This window comes from Chlorocebus sabaeus, chromosome 5, assembly GCF_047675955.1.
Source record: "Chlorocebus sabaeus isolate Y175 chromosome 5, mChlSab1.0.hap1, whole genome shotgun sequence".
NCBI classification, from domain to species: domain Eukaryota; kingdom Metazoa; phylum Chordata; class Mammalia; order Primates; family Cercopithecidae; genus Chlorocebus; species Chlorocebus sabaeus.
The window spans coordinates 43,838,704-43,848,165 of NC_132908.1; positions in this window are offsets into that span (position 1 = coordinate 43,838,704).

Here is a 9,462-nt window from a genome sequence, read left to right on the forward strand (position 1 = left end):
AAAAGCAGTCTATTACACCCCGTAGTGCAGTTAGCTACATTTTACCAATTTTGTTTCATTCGCTCCCCCATACATCTCTAGTGTTTTCAGGGAAACCGTTTCATTCATAAATACCCTGAGTGTATATATTTAAGACAACTTTTAAAAGCATGACGACGTAATCTCATCTAATGAAATTAACAATTCCTTAATCTAATTCCCAGTCTATATTTAGGTTTTTCAAATGATCTCATGGCCTTTTACAATTGGTTTGTGGCATTCCAGTCCAAACCAAGGTCCACATGTTGCTTCTGGACCACGTGTTTAAGCCTCTTGATAGCTTTAAAATTAGCTAATACCAGAGGTTTAGATGGTGTAAGGCAACTCTGGCCACCAGGTGACTTGATTTACATTCGTTTTAGTTTCGCTCAGAAAGTGAATGCTGTGCATCTACCACGTGCTATGATGTACAGAGGCCTGGTCCGGAGAGAGGAGTGTTACAAAAGTGCCTGCCTTCAACCCATTTACGGTTTACGGAGACAGAAAAGTAAGATTTTCTGATCCCTTGGAACCCGAACTGATAGCAAAGACTTCAGTATAAGCATCTTACTCAGGATAATGTTTCTTCCTTGGCGTTCCCCTTGACCTAGTTGTGGAGGGCCTGAATACCATGACAAGGACTCTGAAATTTAGCCCGAAAACCCTAAGAGTAATCAGTGATAAGTCATTGATAGTCCTTAAACCCTTTTCCTCAAATCCCATCTGAAATCCTGCTCCCTCTGTGAAGTTTTCCTTGACTGGACACTGGTGAACACTGCTGTCTCATTCGAGTTCCCATCACCCTTCGTTTATACCTTTTGTGGTACAAAAAATGTGCAACAATGTGGTAGGATCCCGAACTCTTTTTTTTTTTTTTTTTGAGACAGTGTCGTTCTGTCACTCAGGCTGGAGTGCAGTGGCGCGATCTCAGCTCACTGCAACCTCCACCTCCTGGGTTCAAGTGATTCTCCCACCTTAGCGTCTCGAGTAGCTGGGATTACAAGCGCCCATCACCATGCCCAGCTAATTTTTGTATTTTTAGTAGAGGTGGAGTTTCACCATGTTGACCAGGCTGGTCTCGAACTCCTGATCTCAAATGAACCACCCATCTTGGCCTCCCAAAGTGCTGGAATTGCAGGCCTGAGCCACTGCCTCTGCCAACCACGATTCCGTATAAATGCTGACATCCTCCTCATGCATGGCTGTGAAATCCAGTTCTCTACTTTTCACATTTTGAGATGTTCATAAGAGAAGGTGTAAAGTTGTGGCGAAGTTAGATTGTGTGGGTTGGTAGTCTGACTCTGTCATTTAGGAACAATGTGACCTTCAACAAGTTAACTTTTCTGAGGTGGTTTCCTCAGGTTAAGATGGGGCTTATTATTTTTTATATCGTTGGTTTAAAAGAGTTAATACATTTCTGTTACTTAGGGCTGGGCGCCGTGGTCTATAATCCCAGAACTTTGGGAGGCTCAGGTGGATGGATCACTTGAGGTCAGGAGTTTGAGACCAGCCTGGCCAACGTGGCAAGACCACCTCTCTACTAAAAATACAAAAATTAGCTGGGGGTGGTTGCACACCCCTGTAGTCCCAGCTACTCGGGAGGCTGAGGTGGGACAATCCCCTGAGCCCAGGAGGTGGAGGTTGCAGTGAGCCAAGGTCACACCACTGCACTCCAACCTGGGTGACAGAGTGCAACCCTGTCTCAAAATAATAAATAATTAAAATTTTAAAAATTACTTAGAAGCTAAAACAAATTAAGTATTAACTATTGTTTTTGGCCTATTTGCTTACATTGTCTTTACTCATTTAAATTTCTGGCTTTTCTACTGGGATTCCCTGACTTCCTCCATTACCTATGGGAAATGCCCGTCTGTCCCTTTTCATGACCTCGTCTTCCCAGATCTCCTCGCTTGTCAGTCTCATTTCTCTGTTAGTTCCTGCTCCACGTGAGAATATGAACTGAAAATCTGTCTTTATTGCAACCTTCATATTAATTTATCTTTTTTATTTCATATTGTTTTATCTTATTTTCCTTCTGCCCGTGAACAGTTTAAAAGGGCTGGAGTTTCCTATTTGTTTCAGTTTTACTCAGTTGTTTTTTTTTTTTTTTTTCCCAAGGGGAAAAAATTCTCTCTTGATGCCATTTTAGCTTCTCATATTGTAATGAAGAGTAGCTGGGTAAATTCCCTCTTTTGTTCTTGTTATTATTATTATTTTTTTTTTACCTGACTAGACCAGTAACCACAGTAACTATTTTTGAATTTCATTTTCATTTCTTTGCAATATTTTCTCCACTTCTGAGTATTAATTGTAGTCAGCATAATTTGCTAATTTTATGGCTTGAGTTATTTCCGAAGAACTTTGTGTGTTTAAACTGACACAGGCTCTTCTCCCAAGAATCAGAGACTGAGGTAAACCTGTGTCACTGTAATGTTTCAGCCACTAACTGTTTTGAGGTAGCATATTTATTTTGGCTTCATATTTAGCCAATGCTATGAAGGGAAAAGGACCTTTATATCATTTCATGTCTCAGGCACTGTAAAATGCTGAGTCACAGTGCACCTGAGCTCTGCAATGATCTAAAGTTTGAGGCGGCAGTGATTTCAGATTTCTGCCAGGCTTATATTGGTGTTCAATTCCTTTACTTTGATTTAGTATGCTTGTGTAACTGTGAGGGGTTGGGGTTGAGAGGAGGTGGATATGGACTGGGGCAGGGGGTATAGGAACTGTAGTATTTTTGAAGACCATTCATACTGTTCACAAGTAATTGGGAACTGTGTAATACATTACTTAGACAACTCTAGATATATCATTCAGGCAGTTCAGAAAGTGGTTTTGCTTTCTGCCTTTAGGTTTGAATGTATAGAGTAAGTGATGCAGGTTAAAATATTTTGGGGGAATACAGAAGAAGGTACTGATGGTTCTTGTTATGAGGGTGTCAGGACCACGTCATTTGATGATTGTTAGTGCTCTGGAAAGAAAAAATTGTGGGCCGGGCGCGGTGGCCCAAGCCTGTAATCCCAGCACTTTGGGAGGCCTAGACGGGCGGATCACAAGGTCAGGAGCCGAGACCATCCTGGCTAACACGGTGAAACCCCGTCTCTACTAAAAAATAAAAAAATAAAAAGCCCCAAAAAACAAAAAAAACTAGCCGGGCGAGGTGGCAGGCGCCTGTAGTCCCAGCTACTTGGGAGGCTGAGGCAGGAGAATGGCGTGAACCCAGGAGGCGGAGTTTGCAGTGAGCCGAGATCCGGCCACTGCACTGTAGCCTGGGCGACACAGCGAGACTCCATCTCAAAAAAAAAAAAAAAAAAAAAGAAAAAAGAAAAAATTGTGGGACTTGGATCACTGAATAATCTCTGAATTTCTTTTCAGTGCTTAAAGTAGATCATTCAGTGATGGGGCAGCACAGTTGTATGTGGTATTTCTAGCCCTGCTGCTGGCCTTTCAAACTCAGTCGTGTCAAACCCTGCCTCATTAATTAGCATTTTCCAAAGGTTCAGTTTGCTTATATAATTGCAATGGTATAGTAAGCAGAGAAATTGACCCAATAAATTTGGCCATCTAACAATTAGTGTGGGAAAAATAGTGGAGAAGATATGTCTATTGTGATGGGATATGAATTATATATATTCACATATATGTGTATATGTATACACATACACCTCATATTACTACTATAATATATACATAATATACATAAAGGCCGGGCACGGTGGCTCACGCCTGTAATCCCAGCACTTTGGGAGGCCGAGGCGGGTGGACCACGAGGTCGGGAGATTGAGACCATCCTGGCTAATACGGTGAAACCCCGTCTCTATTAGAAATACAAAAAATTAGCTGGGTGTGATGGCAGGCACCTGCCCAGCTACTCGGGAGGCTGGGGCAGGAGAATGGCAAGAACCCGGGAGGCGGAGCTTGCCGTGAGCAGAGATCACGTCACTGCACTCTAGCTTGGGCAACAGAGTGAGACTCCGTCTCAAACCAAAAAAAAAATTCAATTAGCCTGGACAACATAGCAAGACCGGTCTCTACAAAATTTTTTAAAAATAAGCTGGGCTGGGGAATGGTGGCTCACACCTGTAATCCCAGCACTTCAAGAGGCCGAGGTGGTAGGATAGTTTGAGACCAGGCTGGGCAACATAGCGAGTTTTTTTTTTTCTTTTTTTGGGGGGGTTGTACAGAGTCTCACTCTGTCACCCAGACTGGAGTGCAGTGGCATGATCTTGGCTCACTGCAATCTCTGCCTCCCAGGTTCAAGTGATTCTCCTGCCTCAACCTCCCAAGTAGCTGGAACTACAGGTATTTGCCACCATGCTCGGCAAATTTTTGTATTTCTAGTAGAGATGGGGTTTCACCATGTTGGCCAGGCTGGTCTCGTACGCCAGACGTCAAGTGATCTGCCCGCCTTGGCCTCCGAAAGTGCTGGGATTACAGGTGTGAGCCCCCGTGCCTGGCCCGCAAGATCTTATCTCTAAAAAAAAAGAAGAAAGAAAAAATTAGCTGGGTGTTGGCCACCTGTCATCCTAGCTATTCGAGAGGCTCAGCTGGGAGGATCACTTGAGCCCAAGAGTTCAAAGTTACAGTGAGCTATGATTGTGCCACTGCCCTCCATCCTGGGTGACAGAGAGAGACCCTATCTTTAAAAAAATACTTTTAATTATGAGAAGAAAAGAAATTCTCTGACCTATCTTGTCTGATTATAGGTCATGAGACTTCCATTTCTGAAGGGGTCCTGCCTCATATCCTCAAGAAGGGAGTGCTGTACAGAGAGGCCATGAGGAATCTCAGTAGACAGTCCTTGCTGGGTTTCCCCACTCAGTCTGTTAATATTAGATCATACCTTTTTGTCCAGTCACATTTTTACATGGTTGTCAATTATGCCTGTCCATTTAAGTATCCATAAAAGGACCAAGAAGACAGAGTTGGAGTTCCTGGATAGCTGAACATATGGAGGTTCCTGGAGGGTGGGGCACCTGGGCATAAAAGCTCTGAGCCCCTTCCCTCATACCTTGCTGTGTGCATCCCTTCATCTGTATCCCTTGTAACATTCCTTATAATAAATTGGTAAATGTGTTTCCCAGAACCACTCTAGCAAAATTAATCAAACCCAAGGAAGGGTTCATGGGAACCCTGATTTCTAGCCAGCTGGTCAGAGACACAGGTGAAACAACCTGGGGCTTGCTATTGGTATCAGAAGTTGGGGGACTGAGCCCTCAACATGTGGGATCTGATGCTACCAAGTAGGTAGTGTCAGAATTGAGTTGGAGGTCACCTACTTGGGGTCTACTGTATAATTGATTGCTTGCTTGTTGGTGGGGAGAAATCCCCACTTATTTGGTCACAAAAGTCGTCTGTGTTACTTGTCGAGTGCGAGAATCTGAGTTTTTTCCACTTATCTGTAGATTCATTCATTCAACAAATACGTGTTGTGGATCCTCTTTTGTGGCAGGCACTGTTTGGTAGGATAGGGGACAGCCATAAATGAAACAAAATCGCTGCCCTTACAGAATATACATCTAGTGGAGAGGGCAGGCAGTAAACAAGTAAATACATAGTGTATCAGATGGTAGTGTGTGCTGTGGAGAAAAAGAGAGTATTGGGGTTGGGAACCATTTTTATTTAAGGTGTTTGAGGAAGGTGACATTCAAACAGTGATCTAGAGGAAGCAGGGCCACGAGGATATGTGAGAAAAGAATTTCTCAGGCAGTGGGCCTGCAAAGGCCCTAAGGCAGAGCATGCCTGGTTTGTTAGAGGAAGGAGGCCAGTATGGCTTGGTAGCAGCAAGGTGGGGAGATCTTGGAAAGAGCTTGCATCAGAGAGGTTGTGGGGGACTCAATGAGGTCCACTATAAAGACTTTGATGTTTAATCTGAGTGAGCCGGGAAACTGTTAAAGGATTTTGATTTTTTTTTTTTTTTTTTGGAGACAGAGTCTTGCTCTGTCACCCAGATTGGAGTGCAGTGGCACCATCTCCACTCATTGCAGCCTCCACTTCCTGGACTCAAGTGATTCTCCAGCCTCAGCCTCCTGAGTAGCTGGGACTACAGGCATGTGCCACCAACACCTGGCTAATTTTTGTATTTTTTGTAGAGACAGGGTTTTGCCATGTTGCCCAGGCTGGTCTCAGAACTCCTAAGCTCAAAGGGATCCGCCTGCTTCAGTCCCGCAAAATGCTGGGATTACATGTGTTAACCACCGCTCCTGGCTATGCTATTAGAGGATTTTGATTATAGGAGAGACATACATGCATTTTAAACACATCATTCTGTTAGCTTTGTTGGGAACCTATTGTAATAAAACCTAGGTGAGAGGTGACTTGGGCCAAGATAGAAGAGGTTCAGTTGCGAGGAATCGGCTTCTGAATATATTTTCATCTTTGAACTGATAGACTTAGATGTTGGGCAGGAATGAGGGCAGGATGAAAATAAAAGTTCATGTTAATTTATTAACATTCAAGGAGAAATTTTTTTTTTTTTTTTTTGAGATGGAGTCTCGCTCTGTTGCCCAGGCTGAAATGCGGTGGCTTGATCTCGGCTCACTGCAAGCTCTGCCTCCCGGGTTCATGCCATTCTCCTGCCTCAGCCTCCCGAGTAGCTTGGATTACAGGCGCCCACCACCATGCCCAGCTAGTTTTTTAATATTTTTAGTAGAGACAGGGTTTCACCGTGTTAGCCGGGATACTCTCAATCTCCTGACCTTGTGATCCACCCGTCTCAGCCTCCCAAAGTGCCGGGATTACAGGCATGAGCCACTGCGCCCGGCCGAGAAATTTTTTAAATTAAATTTATTTTTGAGACAAGGTCGCACTGTATCACTCAGGCTGGAGTACAGTGGCAAGATCATAGCTCACTGAGCTCAAGCAGTTCTTCCACCTCAACCTCCTGAGTCACTGGGACTACAGGTGTGTGCCAACACACACTTGGCTAATATTTTTGTGTTTTGTAGAGACAGGGTCTTGCTGTGTTGCCCAGGCTGGTCTCAAACTCGTACAATTTTTTTTTTTTTTTTGAGACAGAGTTTCACTCTTGTTGCGCAGGCTGGAATGCAATGGTGTGGTCTCGGCTCACTGCAACCTCCGTCTCCTGGGCTCAAGTGATTCTCCTGCCTCAGCCTCCCAAGTAATGGGGATTACAGGTGCCTGCCACCATGCCTGGCTAATTTTTGTAATTTTTTAGTAGAGACAGGGTTTCACCATGTTGGCCATGCTGGTCTTGAACTCCTGACCTCAGGTGATTCGCTCACTTTGGCCTCCCAAAGTGCTAGGATACAGGTGTGAGCCACTGTGCCCGGTCCAATGTTTTAATATATGTATAATATACATTGTGGAATGATTATACCAAACTGACATATCCATCACCTTACATACTTATTTTTTTTGTAGTGAGAACATTTAAAATCTGTTCTTTTAGCAATTTTGAAATATACAATACATTATTGTTGACTATGGTACCATGTTGTACAACAGATCTTAAAACATATCTTCCTGTCAAACTGAAACTGTACACTTTGGTCAACATCTCCTCATTCCTCCTCTCCTCACAGCCTCTGATAACCACAACTATATTCTACTTCCATAAGATTTTTAGATCCCGTATGTAAGCAAGATCATGTGGTATTTGTCTTTCTGTGCCTGGCTTATTTCACTTGGCATAACGTTCTCCAGGTTCAATTCTTTTGTTACAAATGACTGAATTTCCCTTTTTGGCCGGTGTGGTGGCTCACACCTATAATCCCAGCACTTTGGGAGGCCAAGGAGGCTGATCACCTGAGGTCAGGAGTTTAAGACTAGCCTGGCCAACACAGTGAAACCCCATATCTACTAAAAATAAAAAAATTAGGCCGGGTATAGTGGCTCAGGCCTGTAATCCCAGCACTTTGGGTGGCTGAGGCATGTGGATCACCTGAAGTCAGGAGTTTGTGACCAGCCTGGCCAACATGGTGAAACCCTGTCTCTACTAAAAATACAAAAATTAGCTGGGCATGGTGGCACACGTCTGTAATCCCAGCTACTCGGGAGGCTGAGGCAGGAGAATCGCTTGAACCCGGGAGGTGGAGGTTGCAGTGAGCCGAGATCGTGACATTACACTCCAGCCTGGGCAACACGGATGAAACCCCTGTCTTCTCCACCCCTGTTGACCTCACCCTAACCCTTATAGTTTTTGCATAGTTCTTATTTATTCTTCCATTGTTTCTTTTTTGGGGGGAGGGGGAGGGGGAGGGGGAGGGGGAGGGGGCGGGGATGGGGATGGAGTCTCCCTCTGTTGCCTAGGCTGGAGTGCAGTGGCGTGATCTCAGCTCACTGTAACCTTTGCCTCCCAGGTTCAAGCGATTTTTCTGCCTCGGACTCCTGAGTAGCTGGGATTGCAGGTGCCTGCTACCACGACCAGCTAATTTTTGTATTTTTAGTAGAGATGGGGTTTCACCATGTTGGCCAGGCTAGTTTCTAACTCCCGACCTCAGGTGATCTGTCCGCCTTGGCCTCCCAAAGTGCTGGGATTACCAGCGTGAGCCACAGTGCCCAGCCTTAACATTTATATTCTTATCCCCAATACAAAAGTAGCATATATACTGTTCTGTTCTGGCTTCGTTCACTTAATGAATCTTGAAAATCTTTTCATATTGGTACATAGAAATTTTTCTCATTCTTTTTTGTTGTTATTCACTCAAAAAAAAATAGCAGGCCGGGCGCAGTGGCTCACGCCTATAATCCCAGCACTTTGGGAGGCTGAGGCAGATGGATTACGAGGTCAGGAGATCAAGACCATCCTGGCTAACGCAGTGAAACCCCGTCTCTACTAAAGAATACAAAAAATTAGCCAGGCATAGTGGCAAGCGCCTGTAGTCCTAACTACTCGGGAGGCTGAGGCAGGAGAATGGCGTGAATCCAGGAGGCGGAGGTTGCAGTGAGCGGAGATTGCGCCACTGCACTCCAGCCTGGGCGACAGAGAGAGACTCCATCTCAAAAAAAAAAAAAAAAAAAAAAAAAAAGCAACATGCATTGTGAAGATGTACCATGGTTTATTTAATCCGTTCTTTATTGCTAGGCACTTAGCTTGCTGTCTGGTAATTAAGATATGTATCTGTGCCAGAGATGAAAATCCCTTAGAAGTTATTCTTTATCTCCCAGCTTTTAGAAAACAGGATCTAATTCATTGGGGCCTTCTGCAAAGCTGAATCAAATTCTGAATTTATTTTTAATACTTTAATTTTTAAAGAAAGTTGCTTTAATCAAAAAATTTTGAATTTTCTTTAGAACAGAAGGAATTAATTTCAAATTATTGCAGAACTAAAGAGCTCCCAGTGGACTATCTAGTCAGCAGCCATCAGCATCAGTACTTGCCATTTGAGCTCAAAGTCATTAGCTTTCTCCTATGGTTCAGGGAAAGATACCTCGAAATCGTAAGAACGGTAGCATTGAATTACAGTTTCTAGGTCAAAGTAA